At 44.6% G+C, this 14,723-nt stretch overlaps 1 protein-coding gene across 1 annotated transcript in view; it reads right to left on the bottom strand.

The window, feature by feature from the left end:
* Positions 1-5,571, bottom strand: part of LOC117977933 (otoancorin-like) — a 31,685-nt gene extending 26,114 nt beyond the window's left edge. Inside the window, exon 1 of the mRNA XM_055100023.2 lies at positions 5,014-5,571. The gene's annotated coding sequence lies outside the window, so the exon portion shown is untranslated. The remainder of the gene's footprint in view (positions 1-5,013) is intronic.
* Between the last annotated feature and the right edge of the window lie 9,152 nt (positions 5,572-14,723).

The following is a 14,723-nucleotide window of genomic DNA, read 5'->3' as shown; positions in this document are numbered from 1 at the left end:
CTATTAGCAGAGCAATCTGGTAATATCGACAAAAAACGTAGGTTAGGCCAGGTGTGGTGGCTCATACCTGTAATCCCAGCATTTTGGGAGGTCGAGGCAGGCAAATCACTTGAGGTCAGGAGCTCAAGACTGGCCTGGCCAACATGGTGAAACCCCATCTCCACTAAAAATACAAAAATTAGCCAGTCGTGGTGGCATGAGCCTGTCATCCCAGTTACTTAGGAGGCTGAGACAGAAGGATCACCCGAGCCCAGGAGGCTGAGGTTGTAGTGAGTCGAGAGCATGCCACTGCACTCCAGCCTGGGTGATGGGAGTAAAACCCTGTCTCAGAAAAAAACAAAAAAAAATGTATGTGTACCTACCCCTTTTATGGTTTGGTGCTATTTCAAAGTTTTTACTAAACTTTATATTTGATATAGTTTGGATGTGTACCCCACCCAAATCTTATTGAAATGTAATCCCCAGTGTTGGAGGTGGGGCCCAGTGAGAGGTGATTGGATCATGGGGGCAGATTTCTCATGAATGGTTAAATACAATCCCCTTGGTACTGTCCTCACAATAGTGCGTGCGTTCTCTCGAGATCTTGTTGTTTAAATGCATGTAGCACCTCCCCCATCACGCTCTTGCTCCTGTGTCGGCCAAGTAAGATGTGTCTGCTCCCCCTTCGCCTTCCGTCATGATTGTAAGTTTCCTGAGGCCTTCCCAGAAGCTGGGCAGATGCCAGCATCATGCTTCCTGTACAGTCGGCAGAGCCATGAGCCAATCAATCCTCTTTTCTTGTCTCTTTTTTTTTTTTTTTTTAAGAGTCTTGTTCTGTTGCTCAAGCTGGAATACAGTGGTGTGATCTCCACTCACTGCAACCTCCACCTCCCAGGCTCAAGTAATTCTCGTGCCTGAGCCTCCTGAGTAGCTGGGATTACATGCATGCCGCACCAAGCCAGGCTAATTTTTTTTAATTTTTATTGTAGACAAGGTTTCACTATCTTGGCCTGGCTGGTCTCAAACTCCTGGCCTCAAGTGATTCGCCCACCTCGGCCTCCCAAAGTGCTGGGATTACAGATGTGAGCCACTGTGCCTGGCAGTGTTTGTTTGTTTGTTTGTTTAGACAGAGTCTCGCTCTATCACCCAGGCTGGAGTGCGGGGCACGATCTCGGCTCACTGCAAGCTCCGCCCCCCGGGTTCACGCCGTTCTCCTACCTCAGCCTCCCAAGTAGCTGGGACTACATGCGCCCACCACCACGCCCGGCTAATTTTTTGTGTTTTTTAGTAGAGACGGGGTTTCACCCTCTTAGCCAGGACGGTCTCAATCTCCTGACCTCGTGATCTGCCCACCTCAGCCTCCCAAAGTACTGGGATTGCAGGCATGAGCCACTGCACCTGGCCCTTTTTATTTTATTTTTTTAATTTAACTTTTATTTTAAGTTCAGGGGTACATGGCAGGTTTGTTATATAGGTAAGCTTGTGTCATGGAGGTTTGTTGTACAAATTATTTAATCACCCAGGTATTAAGCCTAGTACCCATTAGTTATTTTTGCTGATCTTCTCCCTCCTCCCACCCTTCACTCTCCAATAGGCCCCAGTATCTGCTGTTCCATTCTATGTGACAACGTGTTCTCATCATTTAGCTCCCACTTATAAGTAAGAACATGCGGTATTTGGTTTTCTGTTTCTGCATTAGTTTGCTAAGGATGATGGCCCCCAGCTCCATCCATGTCCCTGCAAAGAACACGATCTCATTCTTTTTTATGGCCACATAGTATTCCATGTAAACCTCCTTTCTTTATAAATTACCCAGTCTCAGGTATTTCTTTATAGCAATGCAAGAATTGCCTAACACAGGTCAGGTGCGGTGGCTCACACCTGTAATCCTAGCACTTGGGAGGCCCAAGCAGGCAGATCACCTGAGGTCAAGGGTTCAAGACCAGCCTGGCCAACACAGTGAAACCCCATTTCTACAAAAAATACAAAAATTCACTCGGCATGGTGGTGTATGCCTGTAATCCCTGCTACTCAGGAGGCTGAGGCAGGAGAATCACTTGAACCCAGGAGGTGGAGGTTGCAGTGAGCCAAAATCGTGCCACTGCATTCCGGCCTGGGCAACAGAGCTAGACTCCATCTCAAAAAAGAGAAAGAAAAAAAGAATTGCCTAACACAACATTTGTCATGAAAAGGAGGTGAAGAAGGGTTGTCTCAACATCCTGGGTGGAGACTAGCAATGAGGGGACTTAGGGGACTTTGGGTTGCCTTGGAGAAAGTGCCATTTCTCATCTAGAACGAATACACTTTGTCAAGACTCGGGATTTTATTAGAAGGCCTGCCCATGGGCCCAGATAATCCATCAGGCTCTACAAACAGCTATGCCTCACTGGGTCCCAGCTCACCCAGAGAGCAAGCCTCTCAGCCTATGTAGCTCCCCTTTCTAGTCTCATCTTCAGAATTAGAGTCACAGTCTAGGCCAGCAGTTCTCAACCCTGGCTGTACGTAAGAGTCACCTGGGGCACCCAGAGCCAGCCCCTAAAGATTCTGACTCAGTCGGGCTGGGCTGGATACCATGGATTGGACCCTCTTGGAATCTCCCCAGGTGATTCTAATGTGCAGCTGAGGCTGAAGGCAACCGCTCTAAGACAGTTAGCTTTTAGAAAGCAATGTGCATAGCGGAGTGAATGGCATTTTCCATTTTGTATTTTCTAAAGAAGAGTGTGTATATGCTCTTGTGTTTTTAGTAGAGACAGGGTTTCGCCATGTTGGCGAGGCTTGTTATATAGGTATTTTTATACCTATATAAAACTTGTTATATAGGTATTCAGGATATTTCTGAAAGGATGCAGAAGAGATTGGGGACAGCAATTGCCTCTGAAGAGGGAGGCTAGGGAACTAGAAGTCTGGGGTGGGAGGGAGACTTGCTTCTCATCCTATTACCTTTGGTGCGATTGGGATTTGTTAACCAGGAGCATGTATTACTTGTTTTATTAAACATTTCCAGTATTTAAAAAAAGAGTATACAGAATAATACAACAAAACACCCATGTCCTCACAACCCAACTTAAGAAATAAAACATCACAATATAAATAATAAGTCCTTCCTTCACTCTTTGCCTTCCTCCTTCCCCAGAAGTAACTGTCACTCTGAATTTGGCATTCACTTTTACACTTCTCTTACATATAAACTCGGCTTACATTTGCTTTAAATTAATTCAGCTACTATTTATTTATTTACTTTGTATCCTACTATAGATATTCTTTTGCAATCTGGGTTTTTTTTTTTTAACTCTACACTGTGTTTTTGAGATTTCAGTGTTGATACAAGACTTTTTCAATTTCAGAAGTTGATTTTTTTAAGATTAGATAGATATATGGATGTTCTCACTGATATGTGGGAGATAAACTATGAGGACCCAAAGGCATAAGAATGATACAATGGACTTTGGGGACTTGGATGGAAGAGTGGGAGGGGCCAAGGGATAAACGACTACAAATATGTTGCAGTGTACACTGCTCAGGTGATGGGTGCACCAAAATCTCACAAATCACCACTAAAGAACTTACTCATGTAACCAAACACCACCTGTACCCCAATACCTTATGGAAAAATAAAAATAATAATAAACATCTAAACATAAGAAAAACAAGGAAGGAAAAAAAATAGATGGATATATAACATTTGTGCATCAGGGCCGGGCCGGGCATGGTGGCTCACGCCTGTAATCCCAGCACTTGGGAGGCCGAGGCGGGCAGATCACTTGAGGTCAGGAGTTCAAGACCAGGCTGGCCAACATGGTGAAGCCCCATACCTACTAAAAATATAAAAATTAGCTGGGCATAGTGGCAGAGGCCTGTAATCCCAGCTACTCGGGAGGCTGAGGCAGGAGAATCACTTGAACCCAGGAAGCAGAGGTTGCAGTGAGCCGAGATTGCATCACTACACTCCAGCCTGGGCAACAGAGGGAGACTCCATCTCAAAATAAAATAAAATAATAAAATAAAAATAAACATTTGTGCATCAACTGCTTATAACTATATATTCAGACATCCAGAATATGATTTTACTGTGACTGGACTTCAGAATGTGTGCTGTGTGTGATCCTAGGTGAAGTTGTGTGTGTTCAGGCCCTGCTGAGCATGTGTGACCATGTGCACCTTGTGCCTGCAAGTGCAGGTATGAGAGTGTGTGGATGTGCTTTGTGGGGGATCTGATTGTCATTCAGCAAACATTCACTCCTTTCCTGCCCTCCACCTCCATGGAAGGAGACTCTTTCCTGCCCCAATAAAGTTGGTCTTGGTCATGTAACTTACTTTGGCCATTGGAGTGTGGCAGAAGTGACAGCGTGCCAATTTCCAACCTAGGACTTAAGGAGAATTGTACTCATCCCTTCCCTTTTTTGGTAGTTTCACACCTTCATGGTGAGAAAAACAAGTTCTAGAGCAGGGCTGCCCCAGCGACCCACAAATCAGGCAGCAAGAAACATATGCGAATTGTTCTATGCCCTTGAGATTGTGTGGCTTTGTTATGCAGCACAAATGACTAACTCATGCTTATTTTGCAGGACCCTTGGCCTAGACTGTCTAACTTCTGGAGCCTTACTCCTAGAAAAGTGTCATGCCCAAATGTAATGATCAATAAAGACTTGTTATTGGATTAAATGTGCTTGCACATGTGACTGCATACACTGGACATACATGTGCATGTGCATAGGGCACCAGCCAGTGTGAGAGCCAGAACAGGCATGCGTGTGAGATGCACACTAATAGCAGAGTGGTAGCTAAGTAATATCTGTCTGCACACATCTGCCTGGGGGGCCACACAAAAGGGCCTGAGTTCATTTAGCTGTGGCCTCACTCCCTTTTCCAGAACCTTGCACATCCTGGAATGGAGCTGGAAACATCTTAGCCCTTGGAGGCAGGGAGGAAGCTTCCAGAACCATAGACAGCAGTAAACCCAACGCTGTATAACTGACCACACTTTCTCTCCCCTTCAAACTCCTTCAGCCTTCTTAAGATGGAGCACAACATTACCTTTGTGGCTATAGAGCTTAATTCATCTCCTGAGAAAAGTACTAGAAAGGGTCCCAAGTCCTTCGTGGTCTCGGCTGTCCAGTGCTGAGGGAGTCTAAAAAGAGATAATAACCAGTAAAGGGAAAAAACATGCTGTGGTGGACATCTGTTGCCTTTTCCCCCAGCACCCTTTTCTTTCAGGAACAGATTGTCTTATACTCATGTCAATCACATGGTCCCACTTCCTTGACCAATAAAATTGGCATGTGATGCAGGCTGACCAATCAGAGTCATCCCTGGGAGTTTTGATGGAACTATCAGAGAAGCTCTCCTTTCTCTGGTATCTCTGGCAGTAGGGGAGGATATTGGAGGACATTCATATTACCAAGTGGAAAAAGTAAAGACCACACCAAGGAACACAGAGCTGAGGGATGGGAGGAACATATTCCTGAAGATATCATTTGAGACACGGGATTCAGCCATGCCTGAAGACCACCAGTGAAGTTTCCCATTACATTCCATTCCTGAATTCAATACATTCCCATTCTCTTTAGTTTGAATTAAATTATTGAATTTCTGCCATTTACATCACAGTGTTTCCTTCTTCTCCCTCCTCAACAGAAGAGTAATTATATATTTCTTCCTTTTAATTTACCATAACAGTCTTCTCTTAGAATAAGAAAAAACCTTTCTCTTGAACTTGGCAGGATAAAATAAAGGCACTGACCCAGAATCCACTGTTATTCTTGTATAGATCATAAATGCCTACAGTGAAGAGCATTACACTATCTTTGGTGACATCTCTAAAGGAGGTCTGCCCAATTAGCAGTGACAGCTGGTGGGAATGCAAAATCATACAGCCACTTTGGAAGACATTTTGGTGGTTTCTTACAAAAGCAAACATGTTTTTGCCATATAACCCAGCAAACACACTCTTTGGTATTTACACAAAGGAGTTGAAAACTTACGTCTACATGAAAACCTGTATATGGATGTTGATAGCAGCTTTATCCATAACTGCCAAAACTTGGAAGCAACCAAATGTCCTTCTGTAGGTGAATGGCTAAATAAACTGTGGTTCATTAAGACAATGAAATATGATTCAGCACTAAAAAGAAATGAGCTATCAAGCCAAAAAAAGACCTGGAGAAAACTTAAGTGCATGTTACTAAGTGAAAGAAATCTATCTGAAAAGGCTATCTACTGTATGATTCCAAATATATGATATTCTAGAAAAGGCAAAAGTATCAGTGGTTGCCAGGAATTAGGAGTAAGAGAGGAATGAACAGGCAAAGCCCGGAAGGATTTTTAGGGCAGTGAAAATACTCCGTATGATACTATAATGGTGAATACATGTTATTATATACTTGTCTGAACCCATAGAATGTAAAGAACCAAGAGTGAACCCTAATGTAAAATATGGACTTTGGATGATAATGAGAATCCAATGACGATAATGTCAACATAGGTTCATCAGTTCTAACAAATGTACAACTTTGGTGGGGGATCATGGGGAGCTTATGCGTGTATGGGGTCAGAGGGATATGGGAAATCTCTGTCTTCTCCATTTTTCTGAGAACCTAAAACTAGTCTTAAAAATAGTCTCTGGGGTGAGGCATGGTGGCCCATACCTATAATCCCAACACTGTGGGAGGCTTAGGTGGGTGAATCCCTTGAGCCCAGGAGTTCAAGACCCACCTAGGCAACATGGTGAAATTCATCCCTTAAAAAAAAATACAAAAATTAGCTGGGTACAGTGATGTGCACCTGTGGTCCCAGCTACTTGGAAGGCTGAGGTGGGAGGATCACCTGAGCTCAGGGAGGTTGTGGCTGCAGTGAGCTGAGATCGCCCTCCTACACTCCAACCTGGGCAACAGAGCCAGACCTTGTCTTAAAAAAAAAAAAAAAAAAAAAAACAATTCTGGGTTTCTGGCATTTCAAAAAAAAAAAAAAAAAAAAGGAAAGGTCAGGGCACATGGCTGCTACAGTCCTCTATTAAGCAATGTGCCACAGCAGGGGTCCCTGACCCCTGGGCCATGGACATGTACTGGTCTGTGGCCTGTTAGGAACTGGGCCACAGAGCAGAAGGTGAATGGTGGGTAACAGTTGAAGCTTCGTCTGTATTTCTGGCTGCTCCCCATTGCTTGCATTGCTGCCTGAGCTCTGCCTCCTGTCAGATCAGCAGCATCATTAGATTCTTACAGGAGCATGAACCCTGTTGTGAATTGCACACACGAGGGATCCAGGTTGCATATTCCTTATGAGAATCTAATTCCTGATGATTTGTGGTGGAACAGTTTCATCCCAAGACCATTACCATCCTGCACCCCATCCCATGCCGCCTGTGGAAAAATTGTCTTCCACAAAGCTGGTCCCTGGTGCCAAAAATGTTGGGGACTGCTGTGCTTTAGAATCTGCCATGAATCTGCAGCCTCTATTATATAGCTCCCTATAGACTTTGCTTCCTACCATCTTACGTTCTGCCTTATAGGCATTTGAGTTTGCAGCCCTTGTTTTTGTTAGTATGCTACGCTGGTGACATTGACCAAATTGACCACGCATTAATTATAAGCTTAGTTGGTGATGACCTCAACGGAATAACGTGACATAAGTATTGTGACAATACTTCTTGCATGTATCTGCAGGTGGAATTTTAAACCTGGTGGTCCAAGATGGTCTAATTCGATCTTCCTATGTATCTCCTTATATTAATAGTGGTAACATTTGTGGTGGTGATTCAGCATTTCAATGCCTCTTCTCATGGCAACAACAAACGTTTTCCTTCTGAATCAACATTAACCTAGATGTTACTGCGGATCAAAATTAGACTCTACATTTTCAACCACAGAAATATTGGGCAGTAAAAGTTTTTCTTAATATTGATTGCCTACATAGGTTGTGTAATTAGGATATGTTTATAGTACTATGATTCGTGTGTGGCTGCTACAGAGCTGGAGGGGGTAAAGCAACAGTGTTTTCTCAGTTGTGTGAGCAGCATTACATTATAATAAATCGGTAATATTAAACTGGGCTGATGAGAGTTGCAAAAGACTACTTTAATGTTCATATGGAACCAAAAAAGAGCCCGCATTGCCAAGACAATCCTAAGCCCAATGAACAAAGCTGTAGGCATCATGCTACCTGACTTCAAACTATACTACAAGGCTACAGTAAACAAAACAGCATGGTACTGGTATCAAAACAGACATATAGACCAATGGAACAGAACAGAGCCTTCAGAAATAATACCACACATCTACAACCATCTGATCTTTGACAAACCTGACAAAAACAAGAAATGTGGAAAGGATTCCCTATTTAATAAATAGTGCTGGGAAAATTGGCTAGCGCTATGTAGAAAGCTGAAACTGGATCCCCTCCTTACACCTTATACAAAAATTAATTCAAGATGGATTAAAGACTTAAATGTTAGACCTAAAGCCGTAAAAACCCTAGAAGAAAACCTAGGCAATACCATTCAGGACATAGGGATGGGCAAGGACTTCATGTCTAAAACACCAAAAGCAATGGCAACAGAAGCCAAAACTGACAAATGGGATCTAATTAAACTAAAGAGCTTCTGCACAGCAAAAGAAACTAAGATCAGTGTGAACAGGCAACCTAGAGAATGAGAGAAAATTTTTGCCATCTACTTATCTGACAAAAGGCTAATATCCAGAATCTACAAAGAACACCAACAAATTTACAAGAAAAAAACAAAGCCCATCAAAAAGTGGGCAAAGGATATGAACAGACACTTCTCAAAAGGAGACATTTATGCAGCCAACAGACACATGAAAAAATGCTCATCATCACTGGCCATCAGAGAAATGCAAATCAAAACCGCAATGAGATATCATCTCACGCCAGTTAGAATGGCGATCATTAAAAAGTCAGGAAACAACAGGTGCTGGAGAGGATGTGGAGAAATAGGAACACTTTTACACTGTTGGTGGGACTGTAAACTGGTTCAACCATTGTGGAAGACAGTGTGGCGATTCCTCAGGGATCTAGAACTGGAAATACCATTTGACCCAGCCATCCCATTACTGGATATATACCCAAAGGATTATAAATCATGCTGCTATAAGGACACATGCACACATATGTTTATCGCGGCACTATTCACGATAGCGAAGACTTGGAACCAACACAAATGTCCATCAATGATAGACTGGATTAAGAAAATGTGGCACAGATACACCATGGAGTACTATGCAGCCATAAAAAAGGATGAGTTCATGTCCTTTGTAGAGACATGGATGAAGCTGGAAACGATCACTCTCAGCAAACTATCACAAGGACAAAAAACCAAACACCGCATGTTCTCACTTACAGATGGGAACTGAACAATGAGAACACTTGGACACAGGAAGGGGAACATCACACACTGGGGCCTCTTGTGTGGTGGGGGAGGGGGAAGGGATAGCAGTAGGAGGTACACCTAATGTAAATGACGAGTTAATGGGTGCAGCACACCAACATGGCACATGTATACATATGTAACAAACCTGCACATTGTGCACATGTACCCTATAACTTAAAGTATAATTTAAAAAAATAAGTAAATAAATAAATAAATAAATAAACAATTGCTGGCTTTGCAATTCTCTTTCCTCCAAAATCGCCAAGGCCTCAATTTACTCATTGCTGAAAAAGGACGACTCTGTATATTTTTAAATGAAGAGTGTTGTTTTTACCTAAATCAATCTGGCCTGGTATATGACAACATAAAAAAACTCAAGGATAGAGTCCAAAAACTTGTCAACCAAGCAAATAATTATGCTGAACCCCCTTGGGCACTCTCTTAATTGGATGTCCTGGGTCCTCCCAATTCTTAGTCCTTTAATACCTGTTTTTCTCCTTCTCTTATTCGGACCGTGTGTCTTCTGTTTAGTTTCTCAATTCATACAAAACCGTATCCAGGCCATCACCAAAAATTCTATATGACAAATGCTCCTTCTAACAACCCCACAGTATCAGCCCTTACCCCAAAATCTTTCTTCAGTTGAATCTCTCCCACTGTAGGTTCCCATGCTGCCCCTAATCCCACTCGAAGCAGCCCTGAGAAACATCGCCCATTATCTCTCCATATCACCCCCAAAAATTTGCGCCACCCCAACACTTTACCACTATTTTGTTTTATTTTTCTTATTAACATAAGAAGACAGGAATGTCAGGCCTCTGAGTCCAAGCTAAGCCATCATATCCCAGTGACCTGCACGTATACATCCAGATGGCCTGAAGCAACTGAAGATCCACAGAAGTGACAACAGCCTTAACTGAAGACATTCCACCATTGTCATTTGTTTCTGCCCCACCCTAACTGATCAATGTACTTTGTAATCTGCCCCACTCTTAAGAAGGTTCTTTATAATCTCCCCCGCCCTTAAGAAGTTTCTTTGTAATTCTCCTCACCCTTGAGAATGTACTTTATGAGAGCCACCTCCTGCCCCCAAAACACTGCTCTTAACTCCACCGCCTATCCCCAAATCTATAAGAACCAGTGATAATCACACCACCCTTTGCTGACTCCTTTTTCAGACTCAGCCCGCCTGCACCCAGGTGAAATAAACAGCCATGTTGCTCACACAAAGCATGTTTGGTGGTCTCTTCACACAGACATGTGAGACAGGAGTTCGAGACCAGCCTGGCCAATCTGGTGAAACTCTGTCTCTACTAAAAATACAAAAATTAGCTGGGCATGGTGGCGGGCACCTGTAATCCCAGCTACTCGGGAAGCTGAGGCACAAAAATTGCTTGAACCCAGGAGGCAGAGTTTGCAGTGAGCCAAGATCACACTGTCAGGCCTCTGAGCCCAAGCCAAGCCATTGCATCCCCTGTGACTTGCACGTATACATCCAGATGGCCTGAAGTAACTGAAGATCCACACAAGAAGTAAAAATAGCCTTAACTGATGACATTCCACCATTGTGATTTGTTTCTGCCCCACCCCAACTGTTCAATGTACTTTGTAATCTCCCTCACCCTTAAGAAGGTACTTTGTAATCTCCCCAACCCTTAAGAAGGTTCTTTGTAATTCTCCCCACCTTCGAGAATGTACTTTGTGAGATCCACCCCTGCCCGCAAAATATGGCTCTTCACCCCCTATCCCAAAACCTGTAAGAACTAATGATAATCCACCACCCTTTGCTGACTCTCTTTTTGGACTCAGCCCGCCTGCACCCAGGTGAAATAAACTGCCATGTTGCTCACACAAAGCCTGTTTGGTGGTCTCTTCACACGGACGCACATGAAACACACGACTGCACTTCAGGCTGGGCGACAGAGCTAGATTCCATCTCAAAAAAAATAAAACGGAGTCACCTCCACCGAGAGGCCTCTGGACCACCCCATCTGAGCAGGCCACTCTTCCTTCTCTATCTTACCATCTTGTTTCTGTCCCAGTAGTTAGGGCTACCTCCAGTAATCCTATTTGTCCCTTTACTGTTTAGTGCATCTCGCTTGACTAGAAGCTCCATGAAAGCAGAGACCCTACCTGCCTCCTTCGCCACTAGACCCCCAGGGCCTGGTATGTGGTGATCGCTCAGGGCTGATTTCTTCCTTTCCTCCTCCTCCAAGGGTGGGGAAAGAGCATCAGAAGGTCTAGGTGGCCCCAGGCCCAAACAATGCTCCTTTAAAAGGAAATCAGATTGTTACAAAGGTCAGAGGCTGAAAAGTTATTTCCGCCTTTTATCCCTCTAAATTCTTCACTTCCTGAAAAAACAAACAAAAAAAAGCCACTGAGGGCCCTTGGACTAAATACAAGCCTGAGTTGCTGGGCAGAGGTCAGTCTTGTCCAGACATGGGAAAAAAATAACTCGAGTCAGACAGGTGGGTCACCAGAGAACGAATCCAGCCTGCAAATGGCCTGTGCAATCTTCAGCTCTGTCCAGACCTGCCTCCCTCTGGGGATGCCTTTAAAGGTGATGAATGACCTGGATGAATGGGTTTAGAAGATAAGAGGGAAAAACAAATATCACAGGTCAAATCGTTATTTGTCTTCAAGTTTAACACCGTCTACTGGACTGAAAGATGTCCAAAGAATAGTTGTTCAACTATGTAATTTCCTTTTTTTTTTTTTTTTTTTTTTGAGACAGAGTCTCGCTCTGTTGCCCAGGCTGGAGTGCAATGGTATGATCTTGGCTCACTGCAAGCAACCTCTGCTCCTGGGCTCAAACCATTCTCCTGCCTCAGCTTCCCAAGTAGCTGGGACTACAGGCATGTGCCACCACGCTCAGCTAATTTTAGTATTGTTAGTAGAGACAGGGTTTCACCATGTTGACCAGGCTGGTCTCGAACTCCTGACCTCAGGTGATCCACCTGCCTCGGCATCCCAGAGTGCTGGGATTACAGGCGTGAGCCACTGTGCCCGGCCAACTACATAAATTCCTAACAACCTATCTCCAGAAAGTATAGGCACAACAGCACATGCAGTCATTCCTGTAATTAAGTGCTCCGGGAGGCCAAGGCAAGATCCCTTGAGCCCAGGAGTTTGAGACCAGCCTGGACAACATAGCAAGACTGTGTCTCTACAAAATATACAAAAATTGGGCTGGGTATGGTGGCTCACACCTGTAGGCCCAGCACTTTGGGAGACCAAGGCAGGAAGATCGATTGAACTCAGGAGCTCGGGACCAGCCTGGACAACATAATGAGACCCAGTCTCTACTAAAACTCAAGAAAATTAGCCAGACGTGGTTGCATGTGCCTGTAGTCCCAGCACTTTGGGAGGCCAAGGTGGGTGGATCACCTGAGGTCAGGAGGTCGAGAACAGCCTGGCCAACATGGTGAAGTCTCGTCCCTACTAAAAATACAAAAATTAGCCAGGCACGGTGGCACACACCTGTAGTCCCAGCTACTTGGGAGGCTGAGGCAGGAGAATGGATTGAACCCAGGAGGCAGAAGCTGCAGTGAGCCGAGATCGCACCATTGCACTCCAGCCTGGGCAACAGAACAAGACTCCATCAAAAAAAAAAAAAAAAGAAAGAAAGAAAGAAGAAAAGAAAATTAGCCAGGTGTGGTTGCATGCACCTGTAGTCCCAGCACTTTGGGAGGCCAAGGCAGGAGGATCAATCAAGGCTAGGAGTTTGAGACTGCAGAAGGAAACCCTGTCTCTAAAAACAAGGTCCAGCTAAAATCAGGGTCCAGCTCCACCACAAGCGCAGCTCCAGGGGCTGTTGAGTTTTGCCTCTACCATTCCAAGTAGTCTCTGCTCCAGACCAAGTCCCACCATCTGGCAGTCATGTCAGTCCAACCACAGTCATATCAGGGCACTTCCAGGTTCTTTCATTGAGTGCCCCTTGAGGAGGCTGGAGGAGAGGCCAATGACATTTGCACTTGAGACTCCAGAGTCTAGATTTATACCCACTATGTTACAGCTGCCAGTGTGGCTGCAAGGACACTTCTTTCATTCATTCATTTACAATAGATGCAGCATCTGCTGTGTGCCAGATGCCATTCTAGGTTCTAGGGAAACAAGGCAAAGCCCCTGTTTTCCAAGGCATCCACATTCTAGGAAAGAGTGCTACCAGCCTGGCGTGGTGGCTCATGCCTGTAATCCCAGTATTTTGGGAGGCCGAGGTGGGCGGATCACTTGATGTCAGGAGTTCAAGACTAGCCTGACCAACATGGGGAAACCACATCTCTACTAAAAACACAAAATTAGCCAGGTGCGGTGGCGCATGCCTGTAATCCCAGCTACTCGGGAGGCTGAGGAGGAGAATAGCTTGAACCCAGGAGGCGGAGGCTGTGGTGAACCGAGATCGCACCACTGCACTCCAGCCTAGACAACAAGAGCGAAACTCCATCTCAAAAAAAAAAAAAAAAAAAAGGAAACCACATCTCTACTAACAGTACAAAAATTAGCTTGGCAAGGAGCTAGGTGATTATAGTACCAGCTACTCAAGAGGCTGATGCAGGAGAATCACTAAACCGCATCTCTACTAAAAATACAAAAATTAGCCGGGCAAGGAGCCGGGTGACTACAGTACCAGCTACTCAAGAGGCTGATGCAGGAGAATCACTTGAATCCGGGAGGCGGAGTTTGCAGTGAGTTGAGATTGCACCACTGCATTCCAACCTGGGCAACAGTGCGAGACCCTGTCTCAAAAGAAAAAAATAATATAAAGTGAACAGGTGTGGTGACTCACACCTGTTATCCCACCACTTTGGGTGGAAGCCGGAGGATCACTGGAGCCCAGGAGTTTGAAACCAGCCTAGGCAACATAGTGAGACCCTGTCTCTATATTAAACACACACACACATGCACACACACACACACACACACACACAAAGGCAGCCAGACTATGCACTAGGAACTGCCCTGGGAATCCCTTTGCATTCTCACAACAATCCCATTTCACAGATGAAGAAACCAAGGCACAGAAATATTAAGTAACGTGTCCAGGTGCGGTGGCTCACGCCTATAATCCCAGTACTTTGGGAGGCTGAGGCAGGCAGATCACGAGGTCAGGAGTTCGAGACCATCCTGGCCAACACGGTGAAACCCTGTTTCTACTAAAAATACAAAAATCAGCTGGGTGTGGTGGCAGGTGCCTGTAATTCCAGCTACTCAGGAAGCTGAGGCAGGAGAATTGCTTGAACCCGGGAGGCAGAGGTTGCAGTGAGCCGAGATCACACCACTGCACTCCAGCCTGGGTGACAGAGCAAAACTCCGTCTGAAAAAAAAAAAAAAAAAAGAAGAAATACTAAGTAACTTGTCTGAGGCC

The sequence above is a fragment of the Pan paniscus genome, chromosome 18 (genome assembly GCF_029289425.2).
Source record: "Pan paniscus chromosome 18, NHGRI_mPanPan1-v2.0_pri, whole genome shotgun sequence".
Lineage (NCBI taxonomy): Eukaryota > Metazoa > Chordata > Mammalia > Primates > Hominidae > Pan > Pan paniscus.
This window is presented reverse-complemented; position numbering and strand designations above follow the sequence as displayed.